This window comes from Megalopta genalis, chromosome 6 (genome assembly GCF_051020955.1).
Source record: "Megalopta genalis isolate 19385.01 chromosome 6, iyMegGena1_principal, whole genome shotgun sequence".
NCBI lineage: Eukaryota > Metazoa > Arthropoda > Insecta > Hymenoptera > Halictidae > Megalopta > Megalopta genalis.
In genome coordinates, this window is record NC_135018.1 from 2,746,422 (window position 1) to 2,759,776 (window position 13,355).

At 32.9% G+C, this 13,355-nt stretch overlaps 1 protein-coding gene and 1 non-coding gene across 3 annotated transcripts in view; both read left to right on the forward strand.

The window, feature by feature from the left end:
* Positions 1-13,355, forward strand: part of LOC117223885 (xaa-Pro aminopeptidase 1) — a 75,575-nt gene that overhangs the window by 6,048 nt on the left and 56,172 nt on the right. The window lies entirely within an intron of this gene.
* TRNAA-AGC (transfer RNA alanine (anticodon AGC)) lies at positions 11,257-11,329 on the forward strand. The gene has a single exon. It is a non-coding gene; the product is annotated as a tRNA-Ala (tRNA).

Consider the following 13,355-nt stretch of genomic DNA (forward strand, 5'->3'; position numbering starts at 1 on the left):
AACACTTTTAACGCTCCGTGTCCATTTCCGCCTTCCGTGTACTCTTTTTTCTTTTTTCTTTTTTAGACACACCGCTGCTTTTCCGCTCTGTTCGTAGCATTGCACTCGCCTATCGTTCAACGGGGGACACCCTTTATCCGACGCTTTCACGAAGATTTATTTGTTTTGGTTGATCCCGCACGAAAAAGCGACAGATTTATCGTCGCATTGTTTTCTTTCGGATCGCGCGGTGCCAAATGAGCTGCCGGATTTAGGGTCATTTCGGGACGGATGCAGCGCGAAGCGAAGCCGAGCCGACGCGTTTTAAAACGGTATTACTTTTGCAAAGTTGGTCCAAGTGACTGGAATTTTTCTGTAAATGTTAAAGCGACTGTAGAGTCCCTCGGTTGTCGAATTTACTGCAGCATTTCATGTGTCTGAATTTTTATTAATTATATACTTTTATTATCCTATTGCTTACGGTTAATATTTATGAGAGGTGTGTGATAAACTTGTAGAAAAAGTCATTCTTTTGAAAAATAAGTTAGAGTTCACTGTACGATGATTAAAATACTTTTTCTTAAATAAGACTTTTTCTTAAATATCAATTTTTCTAAAATACTTTGCTATTAATTGGAGTACAAAGAATATAATATGAGACTCTCGTTTATTGTTCATTTTTTCATCCGAGCTTATAATGAACATTTAAAAAATGCATTTCACACTTCTCAGTAATTTATATACATATACATATATAGAAAAAACTTAAATACTTCAATACTTTAATAATAAAAATACGTTCCGGCAATCTAGCGTTAAAGAATAATTCCAAAATAAATTATTAGATTAGGCTAGCGGTAGTGTCCTATTCTTCCACAGGTATAATTGTTATAATATCGCTATTACAAAATTGGCTGAGAAAAATGGTCGAATAACCGCTGATAGGTAATGCGTAAGTTAATAAAAATGTATAAACAGAGCGTGATTGTCGTCGTTCAAGCGAGCAATTATGAAAAATGATTACACGATTAGACCGTGCCTCAGTTTGGCTAACATCGCGAGATTGCACCGTTCGCCGGTTGTGCAAATGTTCCGCGCAAATCGTGCACCGGGCTGCCCCTCGTCGTTCGTCATACTTAGTGCGCTTGCACCGCACGTCATTTTTTAATAACGATAAAAATGCGACAAGTGTTTAACCACAGAAACGCTTCGCGCCAGCGACACATCAAGGGGTTCCTGGTCACTTGTTGCATCACGCGATAAACGAAATTTTCTCGCGGTTTGTTTGCCCGCCTCTGTATAAATTTGTGCGTTAATTTGTCGCACGTGAAATGACGTTTTTCGAATTTTCAAGGTAAACTTTTACTTTGAGTTTTGTTTAATTGTTAATTCTAAAAGATCGTTTTAATCGAGCTAGACTCCTGCGGCTTCGATGCACTTTTCTCGACGCGATGCAACGGCGTCGGTGCCTTCTTGAAAAGAAATCGGTAGAACCGGAGGCAATAAATTCATGAGTGCAGCTTTTACATCGACTTCTTCTCGAAACAGTTTTCTCGGTCGAAAAGCGGTCTGTGTGCTCGAAGATATGGTGGTCCGCAGGTAAAAGGTCGGCGGAATAAGGAGGGCGAGCAAGAATTTCACGCTTCAATTCCGTTAATTTTGTAAATGGTTTGCTCTACGAATTTTTCAATTATTTTCAATCATCTTCAATTATCTTCAGTTATTTTTCAATTCTATTCAATTCTATTCAATTCTGTTCAATTATTTTTCAATTCTATTCAATTCTATTCAATTATTTTTCAATTCTATTCAATTCTATTCGATTATTTTTCAATTCTATTTAATTCTATTCAATTCTATTTAATTCTATTCAATTCTATTTAATTCTATTCAATTCTATTCAATTCTATTCAATTCTATTTAATTCTATTCAATTATTTTTCAATTATGCCCAATTATTTTTCAATTATGCCCAATTATTTTTCAATTATATTAAATTATATTCAATTATATTCAATTATATTCAATTATTTTCAATTATTTTCATATTTTTCAAATGATGAATCCAGAACACCATCTGCAGCGAAGAAACTAAACTACAAAAGAGGGAATTTCGAATTGCGAAAAGAAGCCGTAATTTCACGCGCAACAGTCTAACAGATACATGAATTATACTTCTCGCGATTCGAACTTGCGCTTAAAAACGGACACACCGTAACCAGATTTTTCGAGGTACGATCGACATTCTCATTTCAAACGTCGTCTACGGATCTCGGAAAGTTGGACAGGTCGGTTGCTCGAAATGACGATAACGCCTGCCTGTTTTTCTTTTTCGCGGTAGCCGTCGCTCGTCCGACGGACACGGAAGTGATAAAACAACAATGTCGCGAAACTAAGTGACATGATCGTATCAGATTATCTGAGCAGCGTCAAAGATAGCCTGGGGAGTGCTGGGACCTTCCACATGTAACGCTCGGGGGAGGATGTAACATTGAACTTAACTGGCTAATAGTCTCCGGCTGTGTGCGATGTACGAACTTCGGACAGCGTGCTTCGAATTCAATGTACCGTACGCCGCCGAATTGACAGATTTATGGGTTTGCACCGATAAGGAGGCAATTTCATTTCGTACGCATATTTCTGTCGTTATTGCGCGTCGTTTAAACAAATGCGATGCGTTTCGTTTGGCAGAAAAACTATGAGACCCTCCTGAATTTCTAGCGTTCCTTGAAACCACGGACGTGTACAAAGTTTTTGTATATGAACGTATACAGAATTTACGTATACATTTATTTTTTCATATATATTTTCATGAACAGCGTTTACGTATAATAATTATAATAATAGTTATACATACTGATAAGTATACATAGTGGCAATTTTTCGCACCGATTAGTTTTCCTTCTTTAAATTGTTAATTATATTGATCTCCGTTGCATTTAGTTTCTTGAAATAGGGACCTGCAAATCATAGTATAAAAAATTATAATAATATAATAGAATAATAATAATAATATAATGTAGTAATATAATGTAATAATAATATAATATAGTAATATAATGTAATAATAATATAATATAGTAATATAATATAATAATAATATAATATAGTAATATAATATAACAATAATATAATATGGTAATATATAATATAATAATAATATAATATAGTAATATAATATAATAATAATATAATATAGTAATATAATATAATAATAATATATAATATAGTAATATAATATAATAATATATATATATAATAGCAATATAATTAATGAAATATAAGAATATGTGAACTGGATGCTGCAATTCGACTCATAAAAGGAGACAGACGCTAATAAAATATATTTAAAAGTGATTAATGATCGGCCAGCTGCGTCAAACATGTGCGCCATGTACATAGCACCGAGACACGCTTCTGCTTTATTACAAGCAACTCATTTTAATGAAATATTACGCGAACGCGAGGACCATTATAATCTCGTGCCGGCTGCTTCATAACTTTCCTCTTCATAATTAAACGCAATCAAAACTTAAGACACGTTATGGTTAGCGGAATTCACTTTCCAGAAGCAAGAATTCTATGAAAGAACCTACCTAGAAGCCGTTTTCTGAACCAGATTCTAAAAACAGCACCGTGACACGCGAGAACGATATTCGTCTCTTTAACATCTTCTAAATCGGATTTTTCAAACTGAAAAATAGTACAAATGCGTTTCGAGGAATTCTGACCCGGTTTCGAAAATTAGTCATGCGCCGAACGATTTTTAGAAACGATTCATCGAAGCTAGACGAGTCAAAAATAAAATTTCATCGCGTCGCTTATTTTGTTGCAGCTAATAATAAACAAATACTGTAAATAATATTATTATATTATATTATTATTATATTATTACTAAATGATACGTAAATCGTGAAACCGTATCTTTATTATGTGTTTTCTCTAATGCTAAATTTCGTCGTCGATAGATCCAAGGAAACGAATTTTTTTAAGGAAACGCATAAATATAAATCGAGGAATTTCTAGAAAATCAATTTCTCCGAAGTTCTTTTTCATATAAAACTTGCGTAACGAACGATTCGTAAAAATATGTATTTTTTTGTCAGCTCCCCCATTTTCCTTCAGCAAACAACAATCTCCGAAAATATTATTATTTGAGTCTATAGAATTTCGATTAATGCATTAAATTGTTTAAAGTTGTGACTTGCGACGTTTTTATTTACAGCCGCACATACCAATCGAACAAAATGCTCCGAGCAATTAATTTCACGTGTTGCGACATCGTCGTCTTGTACATCGACATTGTATAATCATCGACCTTGCAACCCGGATAGATTCCTTTGTTTCGCGACATTTCGATACCGGTGGCTCGCCCAAGTCACCCATGAATACATAGAAATACAGAAGCCGATTAGAAGACGCAATATAGTCAGAATCCAGCGCATAATTCACTACGAGACAGCCTCGGTTTCAACACAATGGAGACTGACAACGATAACATCGCAGCTATTACGAAACCGAATTAAGGATTACTTTAGACTAAAGAATCCATTCGTGTAAGAATCCAATGTATTTAATGCATCTAAACATATTCGTTGCGCCATCGTTAGACTGTCGATTTTTATGCAAAAGAAAAAGTTACATCGTCGAAGAAATAGGAAGATGTTTCGTGTTTCAATAATTTCAGTAAGATGAGAATAATATTTTGAGAATGCAGTAATGTGTCTCTCTAATTGACGCCTAGATTGTCCACAGAAATGGACAATTTTGGAAGAGGAGATACGATTATTATTATTAACCTTGCAGTTAATTTTTATAATTATGAATTGTCAACAATTATAATAACGAGCCGCAAGGCTCGAATAATCGTATCTCCTCTTCCCAAATTACAGTAATGTCTCTCTAATTGACGCCGAGATTGTCCACAAAAATGGACAATTCAGGTAGAGGAGATACGATTATTATTATTAACCTTGCAGTTAATTCTTATAATTACGAATTGTCAACAATTATAATAACGAGCCGCAAGGCTCGAATAATCGTATCTCCTCTTCCCAAATTACAGTAATGTCTCTCTAATTGACGCCGAGATTGTCCACAAAAATGGACAATTCAGGTAGAGGAGATACGATTATTCGAGCCTTGCGGCTGATTTTTATAATTGTTGACAATTCGTAATTATAAAAAGAAACTGTAAGGATTGAATAATCGTATCTCCTCTTCCCAAATTGTCCATTTTTATGGAGAATCTGAGCGTCAGTAAGGGAGACATTACTGTATCTATTTTAGTGGACAATCTGAGCGTCAGTAAGGGAGACATTACTGTATTTTGCATTTCGATGATGGAACTTTCGCAATCACGTTTCAACGAAGTTATAATATCACCATAAAATCGAAAAGAACTCATTTCTACAGCTAACATAAACTAATAGAACGTTTCTATGATAAATATTGAAATATTTCTGCGAGTTAATGCATCGATCGCGTTGATAAATATTGAAATATTTCTGCGAGTTAATGCATCGATCGCGTTGATAAATATTGATTTGGGAAGAGGAGATACGATTATTCGAGCCTTGCAGTTAATTTTTATAATTACGAATTGTCAACAATTATAATAACGAGCAGCAAGGCTCCAATAATCGTGTCTCCTCTTCCCTAAATTTTCCATTTTTGTGCACAATCCGAGCGTCAATTAGGAAGACATTACTGTATTTTGCATTTCGATGATGGAACTTCCGCAATCACGTTTCAACGAAGTTATAATATCACCATAAAATCGAAAAGAACTCATTTCTACAGCTGACATAAACTAATAGAACTTTTCTATGATAAATATTGAAATATTTCTGCGAGTTAATGCATCGATCGCGTTGATAAATATTGAAATATTTCTGCAAAATAATGCATCGATCGTGTTGATAAATATTGAAATATTTCTGCAAAATAATGCATCGATTGCGTTGCTAACTATTGAAATATTTCACGCGAGTTAACGCATCGATCACGTTGATAAATATTGAAATATTTCATGCGAGTTAGCGCATCGAAATATTGAAATATTTCTGCAAAATAATGCATCGATCGCGTCGATAAATATTGAAATATTTCACGCGAGTTAACGCATCGATCGCGTCGATAAATATTGAAATATTTCATGCGAGTTAACGCATCGATCGCGTTGCAACAATCGCAAGATATTTTAGCAATACGCATACGTGTGATTTAACGCGCTTTGTCAGAAGATATTACGTTCGACTATGACACGAAACCCGAGTTCGATTGCTTGGTGAATGCTCCCCAGAACAGACAGTTGGTCAGGCTGTACTATTAATAACGGAAGTTTACGAGTCACGTTGCCGGTTAAGTTATTCCTGCGGCGTGTTGCGGGCTAAAATATGCACTTGACTCGACAATGCGTCCCGTAACATAACATCAGCCACGTGCTTGATAACCTTCAGCTGATTACCGAAGACTTATCCACAGAGATTCGTGTCGCTGTCCTTAAAAATTGCAACAAGATATCTTCTCCTCTTCGCCCAAATATTTTCCTTGAGAAAGAAAAAAGAGACACCCATCGATCACGATATATTCCCACCTTTGAATCACAACGACTATACACAGACAGTTGATTCGGCAGAAATAGTTCCATCTATTTAGCAAATTTGTTACGGCACATTTTTTCGTATAAACGAAATTAACGAAGACATTTGAGTGTAGAGGATAAAAGAAACACCCTATACATGGTATATATCCACTTTGTGAATCGATCGAATCTACAAAGCGCAACAATTATGTAAATGATAAGGGAGTACAAGCGACTAATGCGTTATAAACATTTAGGACAATACTATTAAAATAAATAAAATATTGTATAGTTGCAACAATTCTTTATATAAAGTAAACTCATTGCGTTACATACGATGGTCACAGAGAAGTATTGCACATAGACGAATGCAAAATATCTGAAACTACTCACGCGATATTTGTTAGTTTTGCAACTGTTTATACAAGTGCATCGCTCAGTAGACGCCTAAGGTAAGACGGATTTTATACCAGAAAACCATGTTAGCACGACTGTGTAAAGCTTCTAGATAGCTGAAACAACCGTCCGCAGTATGCACACCGGAGATTGCTTTGAAAAGATAGTTCTCGCAGACATCGAACCGCTGCGCGATCCGCGCAATTTCGAATGCATTCGAAGCTGGTTGAATTTGACATCGCGGCGTGCGTCTTTGAAGAAAATGGAGCTGCATGAATTTCTGTAATGATGAAAATGATTTGTTACCTAATAAAGGACAAAATAGCTAATAAAGGACAAAACACATCGACGTAAATTCCAGAACACATTTTTTATGATTTAAACTTTAGATAAAAGCGGTCTGTAGTATATATATATAATAATAATAATAATAATAAATATAATAATATAATATAATATTATATATATAATAATAATATAATATAATATTATATATAATAATAATATAATATAATATTATATATATAATAATAATATAATATATATTATATTATATTATTATATTCAATTATTTATTTAGGATCCTTTGATAAAATGGTAAAATGGTAAGGTTCGTAAAACTTCGTTTTCAATGTTCTGCTATATTCTCTTCTTTCTTTTTAAATGTTTGCGATACCGTATTATAGGAAATATGTAAAATTACATCGATGACTCGTTTTGCTTTTGATTCGCTATTATTTCTGAAGCCACAAACATTTTTCTGGAAGCAACAATGCTTCAAGAAAAGTCATTAGAAACGTTCTGCAAAAGCATAATTAGTCATCGTAAGGAATTTAAACGTGCGCGAGCCGATAAACCAGACAGACTATTCAGACAGTTGATTCGGCCGAAATAGTTCCATCTATTTTTGCATACCTTTCAGTCCAGATGCCACGACGTTAAAACACAATTTCTGTCGCGCAGCAACGACGGAATGTCTCGAATACCTCGAAGGTCTGTCGAGATCATGTTGCTTCCTTCGATTTCATCGTTGCTTCACCTTTTTTTCTTGAGGTTAGACAGTTTTCTAATTCAGTGATTTCTCTCTAATTCACGCTCAGATTGCGCACAAAAATGGTAATAAATATAAATATAAATAATTAAAATATAGATATATAATATATAATATATAAATAAAATATAATGTATATAATATAATATAAATAAAATATAATGTATATAATATAATATAAATAAAATATAATATATATAATATAATATAAATAAAATATAATATATATAATATAATATATAAATAATATAATATAATATAATATATATATATATAAATATATAATATAAATATAGTAATCAGATCGTATACGAAAATGGACAATTTGGAAAGAGAAGGCTCAAATATCGTATCACTTTTTCCCAAATTGCCCATTTTTGCGCATAATCTGAGCTTCGATTAGGGAGAAATTACTGTGTTTCGTGGATTAGAAGCGAAACTTTCGTTGCATTTTCGTGCATAATAATTCTATAAGAAAAATTATCTACTGAAAATCAGTAGATAATGATTTTAGTATAGTTAGTTAGTATAGATAGTTTGTATTTCCAAATTGTGCCATCATTTGCTAGATTATCGAAATTTATGTGGCTCGTTGACAATCGATAACTATAAGAAGCGAGCCTTGCGCTTCGACTGATCGTATCTCCTCTCCCCAAATTGTCCATTTTTGTTCCCAAAACCTCGATTAGGGTGAACTTACTGTAACTGGTGATTCACGATGCGATCAAATTTATTGTCAGTTTTCTCTCGCTGCGATGATAATAATAACAACGATACCTACCCTGCGTGCATCGAAATTACCACTAAAAAAATACTTACCACGTTCTTTCGTAAAACGTGAAACAGGGAAACAAACCCTTTAGAAAGAGTCGGTTGTTGGCCATGGTATTGGAAAAAAAGCAAACGGCGAGCAGGGCTGCAGGCGCCGAAAGGAGCCAAGACGCGCTTTTAACCATAAAATTCAAAATATCTTCCCCCCGCCCCCCTTCCTTCTGCGCGCTTCCTTTTATGTTAATGGGTGGCAAATTATCGGAAAAGAAGCTATCTCCCGTAGCAGGCTGTCATATGGCGACAGAGGTTCGCAGGATCTCACATTCTCTCGGTCACACTTTCACCCTCGAACGGCTTTCCCTTTTCGGCGCACTATTTCGAAATCCGATAAACGGATGGCCGTTTGCGTCTACGGTTATCGCTAAACGATATCCTGTTGTTCCGATCGAATTAGCGTCTCGTGCAGCGACCGCGTGGAAATCAAACTATTGGGCGTCGGTGCGTCGAAGGCTGCGTCCCTGATCGATTACCCACCCTCCATCGACGTCATCCCTTGCAATCCGGCCGATAAGCTCCCTTCGGCGCGCCGTTATCCCCCCCATTATAAGCTTGGATCGCGATTTTTAGCATGATTTATGCCCTTTTGATTCGGTCGTGTAAATGATGACTTGAATCCCCTGTTAACCGATGATCGACCAATCCTACGTTAATAGAGGAAATTTGCCAAATATGGAACAGCGTTTTGATTTTCACACGCTATTCTAATAAATTGATTGCAGTGGATGAAGGATTTTTATGGGCACTCGGTCGTACACGAAATAATAAGGGGCCACAAGATTCTTGGATATTACTAATTTTATACCTCTATTGTTTAACGATATGTTTGTCATTTTAATAGTTATTGTTTATTTAGGATCGATGTCGTTTTATGTCTTTATTTTACACGATTTTAGGATTTGTTTGTGGCATGTGTTTTTGTTTGTTGCAACTGGTATTGGCGAATTTATTTTATGGGGATGGACAGACGTGTACAAGGCACGTGTGACTATAGTTTATTGTCTTCTTAATTTAGTCAATGCATCTGAAGAAATTGGTAGAATTGAAATGTTATTTCAATTGAAATTATTTCCCTTTGTCACTTCTCCCTGTGTTCAGCAATTTCGAGTAATATTATATAAAAGTAATAATATTAATAATATTATATTAAATTAATTATTTATATTTATTTATATCTAATATATTTTATATATTTTATATTTATTTATATTTATTATATTAAAAATTATTAATTACAATATTAATTAATAATATCATATTAAAATAATAATAATAATAATATTATATAAAAATGTCGAGTAATATTAATATTGAATTATTTCAGAAATATTATGAACTCAACAATTTGTACTTGCAGTTACAAAGCATTGTGAACAATGATAAAGAATATTAAATGAATCGATGTCGAAAAAGTTCGTATTACTTTTAATGAAGTCGAAAGCTCCGAACAAAAACAAAAATCGTTGCTTCATATACTGAACACGATAAAGAAGTGGTAATAATTTCGTGTTTTTACGATCTACCATTTATAAATTGGAAACGTTTTGAAGCGGTACGTGATAAGATTACATGAGTGCAAATAAATACAGTCGAGGGCATAAATATGCAGTCGCCGCGCGACGTATGTATTTACGGACGCACGCACACACACGTCGACCGCGGTGTGCATACTCCTTTGCTTTCCTGTGATCCTGTGATCTTGGTGGCGCCACGTGATCAAATGAGAAAGCAAACGAAATGGGTAGAGAGATAGGAATGAATGAACCGTTCAAATATGGACAAACAATGTGCGCTGTGGGCGTCTCAGTAAATTTATATCGCGAAGATAATTAGCATTCAAATTTTCGATTTAATTTGTAAATATTTAACAATAATAATAATGATAATAATAATAATAATAATAATAATAATAGTAATAATAATAATAACAATAATAATAATAACAGTAGTAGAAATAGTAATAATAATAACAGTAGTAGGAATAGTAATAGTAATAACAGTAGTAGGAATAGTAATAATAATAACAGTAGTAGGAATAGTAATAATAATAACTTTATTTATCAAGAGAAAATTTATCCAGTAATTGGCACATTTCGATTCAAATGTTCAACATTTTCCGAACGCTTACTTAAACTAAAAAGCTTTTAATTCGTGAACGAGCACATTTCAAGCAGCAATTATTGTTTAAACGACAACGATTTTTCACGTAATTTCCTGATAATACAGTATATTTAACAATTGCTCTTTTGTGTAAAAAAAAAGATTGAATAATTACAACTTACAGTAATAATTATAATTCAGATATTTTTCCAATAATGGATTCATCCAAGGAATTTTATTTTTTTGTGTATGATTTCGAGATTAACGAGATGAGCTCGATACCTTGTAAGCTGCAAATATTTCACTGAAATCACCAGGGGGCGTAGCTCAGATGGTAGAGCGCTCGCTTAGCATGCGAGAGGTACCGGGATCGATACCCGGCGCCTCCAAATCGTGTACATTTTTTTTTAATCGTTTTTTAACTACGTTCCACGCTTTATTTTAATATATTAAATTATACCCTTACTTTATTTAAAATACTTACACACGTTATATTGATTACCTTCACATTTATCAAATCTACGATTGTATTTGCATTAATTAGAATTGATGATGCTCTTCCACGTTATTTTCATCATTGCTGCGTTAAAGAAATAAATGCTTTCCGTTCTGAATAACATGCGTGTCATGTCCAACGCAGAGATCGCTTGGGTTTTGGCTTGGCTCGTTATCGAACGTCAGTATTATTCGTCGCTAATCATCTCGCGTTATCGGTGACCCCGACAAACTTCGGCTGCTGTTCGGTGTTTCTTCTATGATCGCAGGCAGTGATCGATATTGGTAGAAATAGTAATAATTAATATAATATATTATATTATATAGTATATTTTATAGTATACTATAGTATATTAATATATTATAGTAGTATAGTATTATATATAATTATATTAATATACTACATTAATACATATATATATATATATTGTAATATAATTATAAATTATATATTATATATAATAGTATACTATATTATATTAATATACTACAATAATATATAATATATATTATAATTATAATGCAATATATAATTATATTTGGATGGAATATAATATTATATAATATTATATAATATTATATTCCATCCAAATATAATTATATATTGCATTATAATTATAAATTATATAAAGAATAATAGAATAATATAATGAGAATAATATATATATATATATATATATTAATATATTGTATTGATATATTATATATATATTATATTATATTAATATACTACATTAATATATATATATAATTATATATTATATTAATATATAATATATATCAATACAATATATTAATATTATTCTCATTATATTATTCTCTCACAATAATAAAATATGCCCGGGTCGCGTTCAAAGAGAAAACGAAACAACGTTTCGATCCGGTTAACAATCCTAATCGATACTAGCGAACTATGTCGGCGCCATGTACTACAAACGACGCGTGACGAAATCATCGACGCGGCAACGAGTGCGAAGTGACAGCTCGCACAATTCGCGGCGTGTTTATATTTATCGCAACGTGTCTACCACACTGTCACGCGATAGCGCCGGCAGAATATTCAGGTATATAGCATTTAGGCGTTCTTCGCGGTGCTATCCTAAGCTCGTTTAGCTCCTCCAACAACCTCCACGTCGGCTCTGTTTCCCGGTTGATTCTAAACCATGATTTACTAACAACTGCCGGTAAAACCAGCTTGTCGGTTGCCCGAACAACCGCCGCCCCGTTTCTAATCCTCCCTCTAATGCTCTCTCGCGTTTGCAAAGCAAAACGCGGTGAACGCGCCTATTTAATTGCGCTCTATTCGATGTCTCGACACCGACGTATCAGGCCACATTGATGTGAGATTACCAGTCCATCGGATAAGAATTATTTAACAGTAGGTGGTCGACTTTTGTTTCGCGGGATTTCGGCGAATAATTAGAAATTGGAAAGTGAGCTTATAATTGCGTTTACCCTGAGATATTCTGCGACCGAGAGAATATTATTGGTGGCATCTGTTGAAAGAATATTTATGTAATATTATACAATATAATATATAGAATAATATATAATGTAATAAATTATATAGAATATAATATAAAATTATGCAGAATATAATATATAGTAAATTATATAAAATATAATATAAAAAGAATATAATATAAATTATATAGAATAGAATATTTATGTAATATTATACAATATAATATATAGAATAATATATAATATAATAAATTATATAGAATATAATATAAAATTATACAGAATATAATATATAGTAAATTATATAGAATATAATATACAATTACATAGAAAATAATATATAGTAAATTATATAGAATATAATATGCAATTATATAGAAAATAATATATAGTAAATTATATAGAATATAATATACAATTATATAAAAAATAATATATAATAAATTATATAGAATA